The sequence below is a fragment of the Lissotriton vulgaris genome, chromosome 2_1 (genome assembly GCF_964263255.1).
Source record: "Lissotriton vulgaris chromosome 2_1, aLisVul1.2, whole genome shotgun sequence".
Classification (NCBI taxonomy): Eukaryota; Metazoa; Chordata; class Amphibia; order Caudata; family Salamandridae; genus Lissotriton; species Lissotriton vulgaris.
In genome coordinates, this window is record NC_141687.1 from 2,068,337,971 (window position 1) to 2,068,354,850 (window position 16,880).

The 16,880-nt window shown below is 44.5% G+C and overlaps 1 protein-coding gene across 1 annotated transcript in view; it reads right to left on the bottom strand.

The window, feature by feature from the left end:
- The window catches only part of AP4E1 (adaptor related protein complex 4 subunit epsilon 1), a 321,681-nt gene that overhangs the window by 229,769 nt on the left and 75,032 nt on the right, over positions 1-16,880 (bottom strand).

Sequence of the window (16,880 nt, forward strand, 5' to 3'; positions counted from 1 at the left end):
GTTCGATATGGTGGTACTGCCTCTTCTGGTCTATGGCAGATTTCCAGGGAACATGTAGTCCCTTTGAAATTTAAAGGCATAAACAGTTTGCATATGCTACAAAAATTTATATATTCTCACAGAAAAATAGAAGACAGAAACACCTGAAATGTCACTATAAATAGTAACAAATAAAGGAGGAAATGTACTCGTATAATAAAACAATTTCAATCTTGATTCTTTTTTAACTTTATAGAACATTATCTAGTCGGCCTGCTCTAATCTGCCCTGTGATAATACTTTACAAATACAGTATTCAGAAATCTATAAAGTAAAGAAGCAATCCACTGTCACTAAGTTTTTTCCATTGGTGAGTAAATTGGGGTCAGACATAGATGTCCACATTTGACCCACTACTGTAGGAATTCTTTAATATAATTGTAAACATTAATTCTGCAGATGGCACATCGGAGAATAACAGAAACCACTGGTGCTGCCTATATAGCTGAATAATATTCTAGTAAGTATTATGGGCGAATACACAGATCATACAGGCAGGTTACAGAACTAAATGAGTGAATTTTACTGATGAGTCTATACCCACCTATTTCAGGTATCAATCCATGATTATGTTCCATAAAACCCATACATTTCCCAAAAATCTTGTGTATTTGAAATAACTTGGTTCATAGAATTTAAACAAAGCTTCGCACACCTGGTTCCCTAGTAACATCTGATAGATGTTAGGCGATTCAAACTGCCTTGTTTCCCCCCCTATTACCAAGTACTTTATATTTTGCATAAGACATACTAAATAATAAAAAACGAAATTCGGGACCCCCCAGCCTCCACGTGCCAATGATAACATCATATATTTAGAAGCACGGCGGGCTTTCTTCCACCCCCAGATGAACCTGTCCGTAATAGATTGAAGCTGCATTAATAGTACCCGTGTCAACTCGAGAGGCACCGTCCGGAAGTAATAAAGCACTTTGGGGAGTATACACATCTTTAACACATTCCGACGTCCAACCATTGTTAAATGCAAGCATTCTAATTTTTCTAGCTGTCCTTTAACTGACCCTAATATATTGGCCCAGTTTACATCAATTATCTCCTGAAGTGACATCCTGATTTTAATCCCCAGGTATTTAGCCTCTGGTGTTACTCGTGGCTCACCTGGGCACAACCCCGCAGTACAAAGAACCTGAGTTTTGGACACATTCAATTTCTATCCAGCAACCTGCCCAAACTCTTGAGTCAACCATTCAATCTCTCTTAAATGCTTGCAGAGGATCCGATGTCACAACCACAATGTCGTTGGCATAAGCAAAGACTCGCACCTCATAGCCACCCACTGCCAATGATTTTGTAGAGTTAGTAGACTCCAATAATTGCAATAATGGCTCGATATATATGGCAAACAGCAAGGGGGGGCATGGACATCCCTGGCGTGTACCTCTTGTAATATTGACAAAAGATGATTCTTGCCCCATGGTACAAATCTTAGCCCGAAGGCGCCGATACATAGTTTGTAGTGCCTGCAAACCTTTTGGTCCAAACCCCATCTTGTTCATGATAGACCATAAAAAACCCATGTGACACAGTCGAAATGCCTTTTCAGCATCTAATAAAATAATTCCAATATCCTTTAGTAGTGTGGTTGCATAATCAATTATCGATATCACCCTATGCAGGTGATTTACCGTGCTTCTGCCTGTAAGGAGTCCATGCTGATGCGGAGATACAAGTGGTGGAAGAACTTGTACAAGCAGAATTGCCAAAATTTTCGAGTATACTTTTGCATCGGCATTGATTAATGATATGGGCCGGTATGACCCCGGAGATGGGGTGGCTGGTCTTTCTTTTTAAAAACCACTTATTTGCGTCATCCCAGCACTCCAGAGGGTTTTCACATTGAGCAGCCATAAAATTAATAAGCATATCCTCCTTTAAAATGGAAAATAACAACCGATAAACCTCCAAAAGAAGTCTATCCGGGCCTGCTGCTTTCCCCAATGCTAAATCTTCTAATGCTGTCTGTAGTTCTTGCATGGTAATTGGGGGTTCCAATGCTTTCCTCTCAAAAGGCCCCAACTTAGAAAAATCAAAATCCCGGAGATATTGTGCAATTTGATCCTGAGCTACGGGGTCTTGAGTGTATAGGTCTTTATAGTACTTACGAAAGACCTCCATGATACCATCCATAGTTTCAACCGTATCCCCTCTGTCATTCTCGAGAATCTCAATACGTTGAGACGCCTGTCTACCCCGCATTCTTTGTGCTAGGCATCTACCCGTTGCTTCCCCATACTCGTATCTTTGAGCCTTATGTATTTTAAACTGGGTAGCTGTATCCGGATTCCAGACCCATTAATCCTAGCTTTACAACAAGCGACCTTAGTTTGTGCAGCTTGACAATCTACATTAGAACGAATTGCAGAAACAAGTTCGCACTCTGCCTAAGTTCCTGAAGCAAGCCCGCTAGCAAAGCTTTCTGCTTCTTTTGTTTGACCCACCCGTAGCTGTATGTTTCGCCCCTAAGACCAGCTTTGAAGGAATCCCAAACCATGGATTGAGTAGCAGTGCCTCTAGTGTATTCTAAAAACTGCTTGGCCCATAACTTAATTTGGCTTATATATTCCTCGTCACTGACAAGCTTTTTACTAAATGTGAACACTCGCGCTTCCCATACAGTCTTAAGGCAAGTCAAGTCCAAAACCAACGGAAAAGAAAGTGTACCCTGGATTCCCAGGATTTAATGTCGACCACCCATAAACTAACCCATGTTGAAGTATCAGCTGATGCAAGGCCCTAAATACCGTTGGTTTACGCCCTTTATAATACTTAAAATGGACGTCCCATGTTTGAGGATCGCCATGTATGTTAAAATCAACAAGTAATACCGAAGGGCTTGCCCACTGAGCTAATTCTACATTCAAGAGCTCCAACATTTCTGCCTCATCTAAATTCAAGCCGTTTACTGTGCATATTGTTAGCTTGGTGGCCCCTATAATACATTCCGTAATTGCCCACCGCCCAAGATTATCAGCCCGTACCCTACCCGTATCTGTTACTGTACGGCTGCCCATAATAGCCACACCTCTATTCATTGTAGATTGTCTGGATGCAGATAACAAAGTAAATCCTAACTCTCTTAATATCCTATTATTAGACCAAGGTATATGTGTTTCCTGTAGACACAACACATCAGGGTTGATTAAACGGAGCTCGTTAATCACACGTTTCCCTTTCAAAATATTATTCAGCCCACAAACATTAAAGGAGCAAATACGAAGGCTCCTAACAGGCATTGAAACTTATGTATTCCTGGTTGTTAAAAGATAAAGATATAACTAGCCACAAATGCCTAAGACGGATGCTATGAACTGACATTTTCACTTTTCTCCCCCTTACCCAACCCCCCACCTTTCCCGATAACCCACCAGTGTCCCATGTACCACCCCTGCACCATCCCCCCCCACACACCCAATGTGAGTCCCCCACTTAACTAAGGCAATAGGGATAGACGCCCTTGTGATGCTCGGTGAGTGGCTCTCTAAATACTCGGCTCACCCGCAATCTAACAAAGAAACAAAAAAGAAATACCAATTGTCCCCCCCCCAAACTTGTAAGAAAAAAAAAAAGAGAATCAGCATTTTAAATGAGAGTAATACACAATCAGAGTGTCTCTTGAAAAATTAACAACGTCGGTTTAGGTCAATTAATCCAAGATTAACAGATAATCTTTTGCAGCAGCCTCAGATGTAAAAAAGCGAGTCTGTCCCTTGTTAACAATTTTTAAGGTTGCTGGCTGCAACAGAAAAACTTGCAGGCCCTTTGCTTGAAAAGGAGCTATTAACTGCCGTAACTTCCATCGCATTTCAACTGTGAAATGGCAATAGTCTGGCCGAACAAAAAACTGTATGCTTTTTCTGGTTCTTTTACGGTCAGGTCTGGCCATATCATACAGCACCTACCTTGCCAAAAAATTATTTAAGGAAATTAATATAGCCCGTGGTTGCTGGGGCCCTACTTGCCCGCTTCTTACTGGTCGTTGTCGAAATGGGAACCTATGGGCGCGCTGAATCTCGCGGGCCCAATTCCATTCTTTTACTTCAGGAAGTGCTTCCTCGAACAATTCCGCTATAAATTTACATATATCCTGTCCCTCAAGGCCCTCTGGGACTCCAAGGATATGTAAATTATTGCGATGAAGACTATTTTCTAGGTCGACAATCTTGTCATGAACATCGTCTTTATGTGCCTTTATATCAGCAACATCAGCCTTTTGAGTCACCATCTGGTCTTCTAATGACGATATCCGGGCCTCAGCCTCCACCATCTGATCAGTAAAATCATTGCATGTTTTAGCCAAGCGTCGAACGGTGTTTTGCAGTTTCCTACATGCAGTGTGTGTTTTTAAATGCTCAGCTCGAGCCTAAAACCTATGCTCGGTAATAGATCTATATATTTCCTTCAGCGACACTTGACTAGATGTCTCCACTGGGATGCTCCCACTAGCTTGTCCTGATAAGTTGAGTCTTTCCAGTAATTGTGTTCTATCAGAAAGGTTCCAGTCATCCGTTTCGGCCGCGGCCGATCTCATCTCTTTCTTCCGAATAGTAGAGGCCTAACCGAAGGTACCCCCAGAAGAACCATTTTTATGTTGACTATCTTCCAGCATAATAGGGGAATTATCACCATGACCATCTTCCGGTAGCGAAAGATCGCCTTCTAGATCTGATCCTTCGGAATGCTCCGAAAGGGAGTACAACTCACCATCCTTGTTACTTAATGGCTCATGGGCTTCTTCTTCACAAGCTACACCGTCACCTTCTTCCAATTCTCCGATATTTGTAGCCCCTACTACAGTCTGATCCGGAATTTGAGGTGTATCAAAAGGCAGTATAGATACATCCAAAGGTGTTTGAGATGGATGATGCTGTTCAATAATATCTCTTGCACTTCTGTCCTCGATTCCTACTTCAAAAGCTTTTTTCCCTACAACAGACTGAAACATTTGTGGTATCCTGGGGGCACCTAGAGCTGTACTACCACTATCTTCACTTCCCGATACCTCCTTAGATCTTGCAGCGAGTGCAGCACGTGTACCAACTGTGCCTTTCCCAGCAGCTCTTGTTTTCCCACCGCGAGCTACCTTAGGCGCCATGGTATGGCCAATGGTAGAGAAAAGAAAAGAGTAAGGCCATCTTTTTTTCCCTTTCTTTTTTTTTAATGATGTCACGCAAAACAGTCGCCTGCGAGCAGTCTCCTGGTTCAATAAACCGCCACAATAGTCTTCCAATTCACCCCATCCAAGGTCAGCACTCCTGCGTCGAGCCGCGGCGCCTCCCAGCTCCAGCCACCATACCTGAAAGTCGCTGTTCAAAAGTCATCACTCCTTCATCAAGCCGTGGCGCCTCCCAGCTCCAACAGCCACACCTTAGAACCACTCACAGGGCTGTCGAAACCATGCACCATGCACCGCGGGGATATCCCGCGTTCCAGCGTTCTCCAGCCGAGCTCCAGTGGTTCTGAGTCAATTCCCGCAGCAGTATATGCCGCCGCAACACTCCTCCTCGTCGGTCTCCTAGCACCGGGCCGGCTCACAGCAGCAGTCCGCGGCTCTGCCTCCAAGCCCGAAGGGCTGCAACCTCTGCTTCAGAAACGGGCCACAGGTGAGCGGGTACCGCCGCGGTACCAACAACAAGCAACTGCAAGGGGATACAGCAAACGCGGCAAAGCAGGTACAGGGCTCTAGGCAGGGCTATCGGTAAGGGGAAACAATGTTTCTCTGCAGGTGGGTCGAGTATCAAACAAGGAGCTCCTCACACACACGTCTGCTGTGCGGACGCCATCTTGCCTTCAGTCCAAAGTTATGATCGCAGCTTATAAGGGATGGAAATGGCTGCGCAAGAATCTGTGCATAAAACAGATTAATTTCTATACTCTCCTCGACTCAGTGAAAATATTTCCGTTGATATTCTGGGATGCCAAAATAAAAACATGGAGGCATAAGGGGGTCCACCGTTTAGGGGATATCTTTAAAGATGGAGCATTGGTTTCCTTTTCGTAATTCATGGGAAAATATACAATATGTGAGAATGATTTCTTTAAATATTTACAGCTACGTGATTTCTTATATAAACATTGCAGACCACAGACTATTCTTAGTAATGAATTTCTTGAAGCTGTGTTTAAAGGGGCAAAGATTGGGATTTTGTATGAAATACTACTTTCAAAGCAAAGTGACGATATAGCAGCTCAAGATGCGAAATGGCAGATTAGAATGGGCAACTCTGGCTGATCCGTGAAAGATCTCTGCAGGTGGGTCGAGTATCAAACAAGGAGCTCCTCACACACACGTCTGCTGTGCGGACGCCATCTTGCCTTCAGTCCAAAGTTATGATCGCAGCTTATAAGGGATGGAAATGGCTGCGCAAGAATCTGTGTATAAAACGGATTTCTATACTCTCCTCGACTCAGTGAAAATATTTCCGTTGATATTCTGGGATGCCAAAATGAAAACATGGAGGCATAAGGGGGTCCACCGTTTAGGGGATATCTTTAAAGATGGAGCATTGTTTTACTTTTCGTAATTCATGGGAAAATATACAATATGTGAGAATGATTTCTTTAAATATTTACAGCTACGTGATTTCTTATATAAACATTGCAGACCACAGACTATTCTTAGTAATGAATTTCTTGAAGCTGTGTTTAAAGGGGCAAAGATTGGGATTTTGTATGAAATACTACTTTCAAAGCAAAGTGACGATATAGCAGCTCAAGATGCGAAATGGCAGATTAGAATGGGCAACTCTGGCTGATCCTTGAAAGATCCGATTGATATGGCGAGCGAAGTGTTTTTGACTGCAAATTTACGCACCCAACACTATTAAACTGTTTTTAATTTATATCATACGCCAGTCAAAATGATGAAGTGGGGCGATGTCCATGATGGAAAATGATTTAGGTGTCAAACTGAGGGCGCAGACATTGTACATGTATTTTTTGATTGCAACGTGCTTAGACAATTGTTTTAAAGTCTTGAACAATTTCTGCTCGAAACAACTAAAGTGCATTGTTCTATAAACCGTGAGATGTTACTTTTTGGGGTGTGTAATGATAGAGAAACTATAGAGATTTGTTATCCTTATTTTATCTTTATGGCGATGGCTGTTGCTAGACTATGCATCGCCACGATGTGGTTGAAACCAGAGGAGCCAGCTTACAAAATGTGGCGAGCTAAGTTTTATAATGTATTAATTTTGGAATTTAATCTGTATCGTATTAAATCTTTAAAGAAAAAGCAACTAGGGTTGAAGATTTGGCAACTTATGTTGCAACATATGGAAATGTCGCTTTGAAATCATGTTAATTTAATTCCTTGCCCTGCTTTTTGTTTTTGTGTTCTGTTTTTTCTTCAGGGCTTTTTGTGTATGCTATGAACTGAACAATAAAAAAAAAATCTTTTTAAAAGAAATTTCCCCAAAACTGTGACCCTCAAAGTTTGGACTTGAGGTTGGAAAAGAATACAAGGTAATAGGCCTATACCACTATAAGATCAGCACAGCACTCTTGGGCATCTATGCACTGTTAATAATCTTGTTGTCACTTTTCTTTCTTGAATCCATGCTCATTGAATCACGGGTGAAGCTTTAGGTTTTTGGACGCTATCTTTTCATTAAATCTTACATGTTTTTACATCTATTCTTGGTGGTTTTAACTTATGAAGCAATGTAGATATTGCAATGAGTCATGTCTCTTGACAGGTCATAGTTGTTAGTAAAATGATTCTCGAGGACATTATGAATAAAGATGAAATAAAAAAAAGAAGCAGTATAAGCTCTTATATTTTTCAGATATAAGAGAATAAGGCCCAGAAATACGAAGTATTGTTTTGTTTTGTTTTGAATATGGGAATGTTGGTATTGATGTATTCACAATTGTATGTGTTTTATGTACCTTTTAGATAAAGTTGAGGCAGGTTCACCTGAAGAAGGCTTTAATGCCGAAACCCGCGTTGTGCCCCCTTTTTATCATCGACCGCCAGCCTTTACATTATGCTATAACCCCTCCTTTAGGTTTTTAAAATGTATTATGTATAGTATTGATTTGTTTGTTTGTAAAAACTATCAAGTGTGTATACAAAAAGAATAATTATATATAAAAAGTTAAGATAAAAAACAGAAACAATTCTGATAAATGTGATAAACGCAAAATGACTAGAATTTATATAAATAAAAAAACTAAATAATAAAGAAAAAATAATTTCATAATAAAACAAAATGTTTATGTAATAATTATATTACACACTGGTTTTGCATATATCTAGGCCCTATTCAGTGTGTCGCTAAAGTATTAATATATCTTGCTGTCAGCTAGTTGTTTACCCCAGTGTATATTCTCACAGAAACCTCAAATGTCTGTACAACTGAAATGGCGTTAATCTCATTGTGCCTTATGCCTATGGCTATGGCTGCACAGACGTCTCCTGTGTGGTTTCGGTAATAGGAGAGGAAAACTTACAAACCAACAGTATTGTGTCCTATGGACAGTAATGATAATCATATTCATAATATGTTTGTTGTTGAATTATTAGCAGAAGTCGAACTGACTAAATAATTAAGAAAAATGTAACTTTCTTTTAACTCTCAAGAAACTAGAGAAAGTAATGTTCAATAGTAAATAACCTGATATTGGATGTTTGGACATGCAAAAAGGCACCAAGCTTGGCTAAATAATACACCTCTAGAGATACTTGTGATAGGGAATGTGACATTTTTCAGGGGCTGAACATTGTAGGAAACAGTTAACACTCGACTTTAGACAAGACGACATGCTGTCAGATCAAAATAATTAAATTGCAACTATTTTAAAGGTCATTTAGGACTGTGCGCAATATCAGACTACAAACAGACATGGGTTTCTCCTACAAGAGAAGTAAGAGTACTACATATAGGAACCAAACAGAAGTATTCAATTGTGACCCTTACAGAATACAAACAATAAAAGATGAAATAATGAATTGGAAACCTATGTATCAAGGGGACAATTAAGCTTATAAAAATGAGAAATCTGTGGCAGTCATTCTATTTTCATTAACATCTTGTGGTCCAAAATCCAAGCAAGAAATTATTTAATTGTTGATAAGATGTTTGCAGAGATAATATGGAGAGGCAAAAAAAGTTGATATCATGATCCTGCCTACTGACCTCAGAAAAGAAGGGACGTTTTGGTTTACAAAACAAACATTATCAGAAATGTTTTATTGTAATTCAGGCAAGTAGAATCTTCAAGAGATGTGATGATGCCACAGACGAGCCAAAACCATTTGATTAATAACTTCCCAATAGCCCTCTTTTGGGAAAATGTCCCCCTATGTCAACAGTGACAATTTTACCATTAACGAACAGACCCTGTAGTCTGGATTGTGGAGGTGATTATGTATTGTGGAGGGAAAAAATTTCGCATTGGGTTCCAAAGCCAAATTTTGCTGAAAGGATGTGAACCCCTAACCTTCCCAGAAATAAGAAAGGTAAATTATAAAGTTGAATCCGAAGTGGACAGGTTTCATAAAGTAAAATAGGTTTTGGAGTGCAACCATCAATCATCTTTGCCTCAATCATCTTTGCATCTTTGCATATTCAGAGGGAATACACAAATATGTTCCCTAACAGACACTGGAGATATGCTTCTGCAAAGGACTGTAGTACGAGGTTGAAAACCATACTCTCCCACCGCCACTTCTGTGGAGGTTAGCGGAAAAGAGCTTCTGATTTTGGAGAAATGCTTTAGCCAAGGAGAAAAATGTGAATCAGCACTTTGGCAACTGCTTTCCCCGACTTTTACTGTACTTGGAATTACTCATTGGAGGAATACCATCATCGAAAAAGGAACATAATTTTCCGGTTGTAAGCCGAACAATGGCGCAGTTTTTCAGCCATATTCATAAAAAAACTCTGTGAATTCCTAAGAAAAATGCAAAAGCAGCTTACAACAAGACAGGAAATCTCTGAACATACTTTTGGTTGTATGTGAATTAATGAGAAAACAAAAATCGTCAAACTACTTTGTCATGGGGGCGTGGCCAGGACACCGACTAAGATGGCCACACGAAGCTGAAGCTCCGCCGAACAGGCCCAGATTAATCACAATATTCCCCCAATAATGGCCAGCTATAGCAGCTACATTACTGCATCAGACTACTGACTCGACTGGGAGAACGGCGATACCTGGCAAAGTCTGGGGGAAATGGCTATATTGCGTAATCAGGCCCTGAGATGATGGAGGTGTAGCCTATGCAGGCCTCGGCCTGCGCCACGAGCAGAGGGGCCTACCGGACCGTTTCCAGCTACTTGGATTGAAAATCGTCACCTGGCTCCAACACGTCACGTGGTGAGTGCCTCTGGTGCGGGTCCTTTGCGGCACACTACCTCCCCTCCCTTCCCACTAATCCAACTCGGCGTAGCTTCAGCCGATATCGCCTGGGCTGCGTCATCAGCACCTGTTCCCCCCGGATGCCCCGGGGGGACAGGGTCCGAGGGTGAGCCTGGGGGGCGGCCGCCCGGCCGTACGTAGGAGTGCTGGTGGGAGAAGTGAGACTCAATGCGCAGCACTGACCATGCCCGATTGCCCCCGCCAACTGCCAGTTTCCTCCTGCCTCCGTAGCAATACAGTGGCCTTCGTTGCACCAGCATGGATCGGCACCCACTTTCCTAGCGCTGCAAGAGGACTGCCCCATAGTGAGCCTCATTAGACATATCACCAACCTGCTGCCCGCACACAGCAGCCCATTTACATCGAGATTATCGGTGCACCCCATAATTCTCCGCCTGTAATTATCCCGGAGCGGCCCTCTCCGCGCTCTCCTGCTTGCTTTGGAGGCAACGATGGTAGCCGCAGTTCCGACCACACAGAAGTGATGACTCTTGGCATTGACCCCCCCCCCCCCCCCGGGAACTGGTCCGCTACTCTACCCGCCACTGTGCTTCGCAGGCATTGCTTTATTTGCCTTAATTTTTTGTAGCGGTCCACTGGAGCCGGTGATTGCTAGCAAGCCGGGATTGGCGGGAGAACAGTTGCGGTATCGCCATCTTGACTCCTCATTCCCCGCATATACCGGCATGGGCCGTAGAGACCCCAAGCAGAAGCTAATACCTTTCGCGAAAATTGTGAACAGGACCCAGGAGGGTGGCCCAGACATGGTGGAGGTTGGGCAGGGTGGCTCTTCGGCTGATGCTCCTTCCCCAACCCTATTGCAAGAATCGAGAGCCGGATTTAGGGCGCTGGATAGAAGAGTTGACTCCCTTGATAAGCGGCTTGAGAGTATGGGCGCCAAAATTACAGTTCATGACAACGCCTAGATGTGGCAGAGGCAAGAATCTCAGACATTGAATACAGCACTGCGCAATCCCAAAAATGATTAGAGCGCGTTGAACGCATCCTTAAAGAAGTTAATATTAAAAATGTAGAGTTAGAGGCGTGCCGCAGGCGCAACAAGGTCAACATTTTTGGGGTGCCTGAATCAACAAACACCGGCCGCATTGACATTTTTGTTGAATCATTACTTATTGAAATGTTCGGGAGGGAGGTCTTCAACCCGGGCGGGCCCTCGCCATAAACCAGGCTGCCCCCCCCGAATCATGAACTACCGGGACAGAGATAGCACTCTGCGCCTAGGGAGCGCGGGGACACCGTGTGGCAGGGCTCCAAACTGGCCTTATTTCCAGACTTCACAATGATGGTTCAAGAAGCCCGCAGAAAATATTACGGGGTTAAGGCCACCCTTAGGAACTTGGGGCTCAAATATGGCATGCTTTACCCCGCTCGCATGCGGGTTGACATATATGGCAGAGCTTGTATCTTTGACAATCCTACGGAGGCTCAGAAATTTTGCCACACTTACAAGAACAACAACAGTCAGGCAAAAGCAGATGGCTCAGGGCTTTCTCCTCCTAGTAGCGGCTCCAATGCCAGTATGGAACTTTTTTCTAATTATGAAACTGGCTGACACTCTCCACATTGTGGTACTTTGATGTCAGATATCTTTCTGGGGATATTATAAACTGGATGCTCATATCCTTTTATTAATGCTGGGCCACGGTCGGATCGTTGTCACACCCCATGGTGTATACCACCGACATGTTAACCGAGAATTTGGGGTATCATTGCATTTATCTCTTATTCCAATTCAAGTGCTTCTTTGATACTACGTTTGTTTTGCTGATGGGATTAGTTCCTTGCAATAGGGGACGCAAGGCTGGGTGGATGGTGCAGGGGGGATAGGATGTTTATAAATTAGCTCTTCTTTATTACTGCTATGCGCAAAGTTCAGTTTGATCACATTGCTTCATGCATTGATTTTGTGTCAAAGAGTGAATTTTAGGTATGACCAAGATAGGTAATGTTGCTGGTCCCTCTAATTTGATCCTGATGTCATGGAACGCCTGGGGTCTTAATGACCACAGGAAAAAGAAACATGTCCTTCACTATCAACCGCGGCATCACATTGACGTTGCCTTCCTGCAAGAGACTTATTTACCAAAGTCAGATACCACACAGTTTGCTTTGGTGGTGGCAACATCACTATAACCGAGGGTCCGTAGTGCACTCCTTGAATTATGCGACGCCCTGCTAATGCAAGACATTTGGCGCCAGTGCAATCCTTCCACTACTGACTACACACATTATGCTAGTCAATACAACACCTGGACCAGGATTGACCTTTCACCCGGCATTTGTCGCTGGTACAAGTCCATCATTACGCTCCCCAGGTCGGACTCTGACCATTCCCCAGTGATTCTCCATATTCGTATTCCCAGACCAGAGGGATATGAGCGCCAATGGCGCTTCCAGAGTCGAGCTCTAAATGACAATCTCTTCCACTCAGAGCTCAGGGAGGCAATCGAGGATTATTTCAGTATCAACACCGGGTCTGTGGATACGTGGGAGGTCCTTTGGGAGGCTTTTAAAACATACATCAGTGGGGTTTGCATAGCCAAACACTCTGGGGTATTGAAGGATTTGAGGATGACATTGTCTCATATAGAATCCCAGTTAGGCGAGCTAGATAAAGAAGCTGTTTCCCTAGTTGGGCCGGACAAGACAAAACAGCGGATTGCACTCCTCAACGATTACAGGGATTCTGACGACTGAGAGATACTCTTTCTTAGTAAATACCAGACTGCCCGCCGATATGGAAAGGGCGAGAGACCAGGCTGCACTATGGCACAGATGCTCAAGTCCCCATACAGTAAAGCCTACATCACTGAACTGAGATCAGAGTCTGGCCAGCTTCTTACAGACACAGTAGATATTCAAGATGAACTCCTCGACTACTATTGCACCCTATATATCTCCAGGTCCGAGCAACCCTTTTCTGCACAGAAGGCTTATCTATCAGGGATAGCGTTAGTATACCTGGACAATAATATTCAGGAATTTCTTTCTGAGGCTTACTCGGAAGAAGATATATTCAGTGCCATTGGCACCCTTAACAGCTTTATTGCCCCGGGTCTAGACAGTTTCACAAGGGATTTTTATAAATCTTATGAAGATCTCCTTGCGCCCAAACTTCTAGAGGATGAGGAGGCCCTTGAGAGGAAAATATTACCCCCCCGCCCTGCAGGACGCAGTGATTGTCCTATTGCCCAAGCCGGGAAAAGACCCTACATTAGAGGATCATATAAACCGCTATCCCTATTAAATTTGGATTATAAAATTCTCTAAAAAATGATTGCCCTTAGACTCTCCGTTTTGATGGATACTATCATTTCTCCCGCACAACTGTTTTTGTTCCCCATAGGTCTACCTCACTGAACCTCAGGACACTGTTCTAAGTCCTACACAGAATAAATCCAGCAGTTCCAGCTGCGACAATTCTATTGTACACTGAGAAGTTGTTAGACTCCTTGGAGTGGCCCTACTTCTTGCCTACCATGCGCAGGATGGGCATCCCAAATGGATTTGAGCCACTCACGGAATTATTGTTCTCTGATCCCACTTGCCGAATACATCTGAACGGTCCGCTTCCTCGTTCCTTGTCTCTCTCATGCAGTACTAAACAGGGATGCCCCCTATTGCCCCTGTCATTTATATTGGCTATGGACCCATTAGACCAGCATTTCCAAGAAAAGCATCTCCACAGGGGGTCTCGATTTAATACTAGAACACTACTGGTTTCTCTATATGCAGACAACGTCATCCTGTATGTACGTGATCCATGCACAAATCTGGCACCTTTAATACGGGAGATATTTTGCTTTGGACAACATTCTGGCCTGGGCATTAACTCGCACAAGTCGGTAATATTCCCCATAATGGCCAGCACTATCCACTGGGATTTCGAGTTCCCGCTTGAGTGGTGTGCAGACTCTACCTGATATTTGGGCATTCATATCCACTTAACACTGCCCAAATACTTAGACTTAATTGTGGTCAGGCGGTACACAACTTGGAATTGCAGGTCGAAAAATGGCTGCATCTGCCCCTATTTATAGCCGGCAGAATAGCCTTGATTAAGATGGTAGTTCTACCGAAATTCTTATATCTTTTTTACAACATCCCTATTCCATTGCTCAACAGTTTCTTTTTAACATTACGTTCACACCTCATTAGGCTAACGTGGGGGGGTGGGGGCAAACATCCCTGTGTAAAATGGCAAGTCATGACCCTTCCATACGATAGAGGGGGTTAAAGTGTCCCAGATTTTCGGTTATATTACTTGGTCGCACAATGCAGATATGCCCACGCCTGGTAACACCCTGACGCCAGGATTCCGTATTTGCGACCAGAGGCTGATTTGGTCCTCCCTGACGTATTTGCAGAGGCACTTCCCAAGGGACTTGCTAGAGATCCCACTGACATACAGACAGTGTCCACCACCAGCTGGGCCTGGGACAAACTCCGTCGTCTCACTGGTGCTCCCATACTGCACTCATCCGCCTTACGGCTCCCCAATGCTCGATGGTTTCCAATAATGTGTGACAAGCATATAAAACATACACTTTCCAAGTTTGATATTAGCAAAGTGGGGGACATATTCCCAGGGGGTCACATCTTTTCAATGCAGGAAGAGGAGCGTTTCCGCTCCGCCTCATTCATGGACTGGTTTGTAATGGGAAGAATACGCTCTGCATTACGGGCATTCCTGCTCAGCTTCCCCATTAAGCCGGACTCATTAGCTCCCCTCACCACGATTATAGAGAGCCCTAGTGGGGTGCATCTTATTTCTAAATTATATCACACCTGTTCAAATATCCTTCCCATTAATGATGACAAGGTTCGTAAGGCCTGCGAAGATGATTAGGGCATCCAATTATAGAAGAGCACTGGGAGAAGGGCTGTGCTGTCACCAAATTCCTACGCAGACTGTACATCAAACCAGTGAAGTTGCAAAGAAAGGACCCGACCAGGCCCCATAATTGTTTAAAATGTGGGGCACCAGACGCCAACTTTGCTCATCTCGCTTGAGGTTGTGTAAAAATACAGGCCTATTGGTAATCGGTATATAAGATGTTGGGTGACATGGTTGACTTACAACTCATTCCGATGCTGGAAGTGGCCCTTTTGGGTTATGTATTTAATTTTCCTAAAGGGGTTCGGAAATTTGTCACCATCAGTCTCTTACTGGCGAAACGAGAAATTGCATTGCATTGGGGCAGTAAATTTGCCCCCACAGCAAAATAGTGGCTAACAAGTTTAACATATTGTAAGATGAACCACAAGCTCTAAGTCAGCACTCTTCCACGTACCTCCCCATATTTGGGAGCCACTCAGAAGTTACACAACAACTGACCACCAACCTTCCTGGACATCAATTGGAGCAAGGTTGAGTCCCAGCTGGTGTGGGGTGACGTACCTTCTGAGCTGTCATAAGATCTGTGTGGAGAGCTCTTGTTCTGAGCTGTATCACTTGATAAAATTTCCTTTATTGTATTGCATTTACGTTGTGCTCTGGGGGGGTGGTTTGGAACCCGGGGGATGCGGTCCTGGTGCCGGATCTGGGCAAATCCTTGGGACCGATGTCATCACTAGTTGTCCTACTCGTAGGACACCCCCGCGCCGCACGGCCACCAGCTGTCGCGTGTGCCCCCGCCTGCCGCTACTCTCAGCCTCGCTGAGCCTTCCTGCCCTCGGGCCACGCCCCCCGCTCATTGCTTTGCCGCTTTCCTGCCATTCTGTAGCTTTGTTCATTATTTACTGTATCTTTGTTATTTACTTTGTTTCCTGTGGTAGCATTGCTGTCACCCCCCTGTGTTGCTGTCCCCCTGCACCCACCCGCCCCGCTCCTCGCTTTCCGCTTCCCGCCGCCGGGAGTGTAGACACGCCCCCTTCCTCCCCGCTCCCGCCTCCCAGCTGCTCCTCCCTCCCTGCACTTCGCCATAAATGGCGACCGTGCGCACGCGCAGCGGGCGCGACGACTGAGCGCCGAAGGTGCGCCAAAGGTAAGCCCATCTGCGCCTGTCCGCGACTGGACCGCGCCCAGTGCAAGGACCCCTGGCTCCTGCAGACTCCAGCCCACCCGCCGGACCTACCTCGCCACCGAACTCAACGCACTCAACGCCGGCCGAACCCCGGGTTGCTACCGAGCCATCCATAGACGCACCCACAGACCCTTCTGCTGCCACTCCTGCAAGTTCACCTGCATCCGGACCTGCACTACACCAGCACCGACCAAGGCGAACAACAGCAGCAGCTACCTGAATTGAATCCTGCTCAACACCCGCTCCGTCCACAGACACGCCGTCGAGCTCTGGAACCTGCTCGACACCATAGCCCCAGACGTCGCCTTCCTCACGGAAACCTGGATGAACGCCTCCTCAGCGCCTGACATCGCCATCTCAGACGGCTACAAGATCATCCGGAGAGACCGCATCAACCAGACTGGAGGA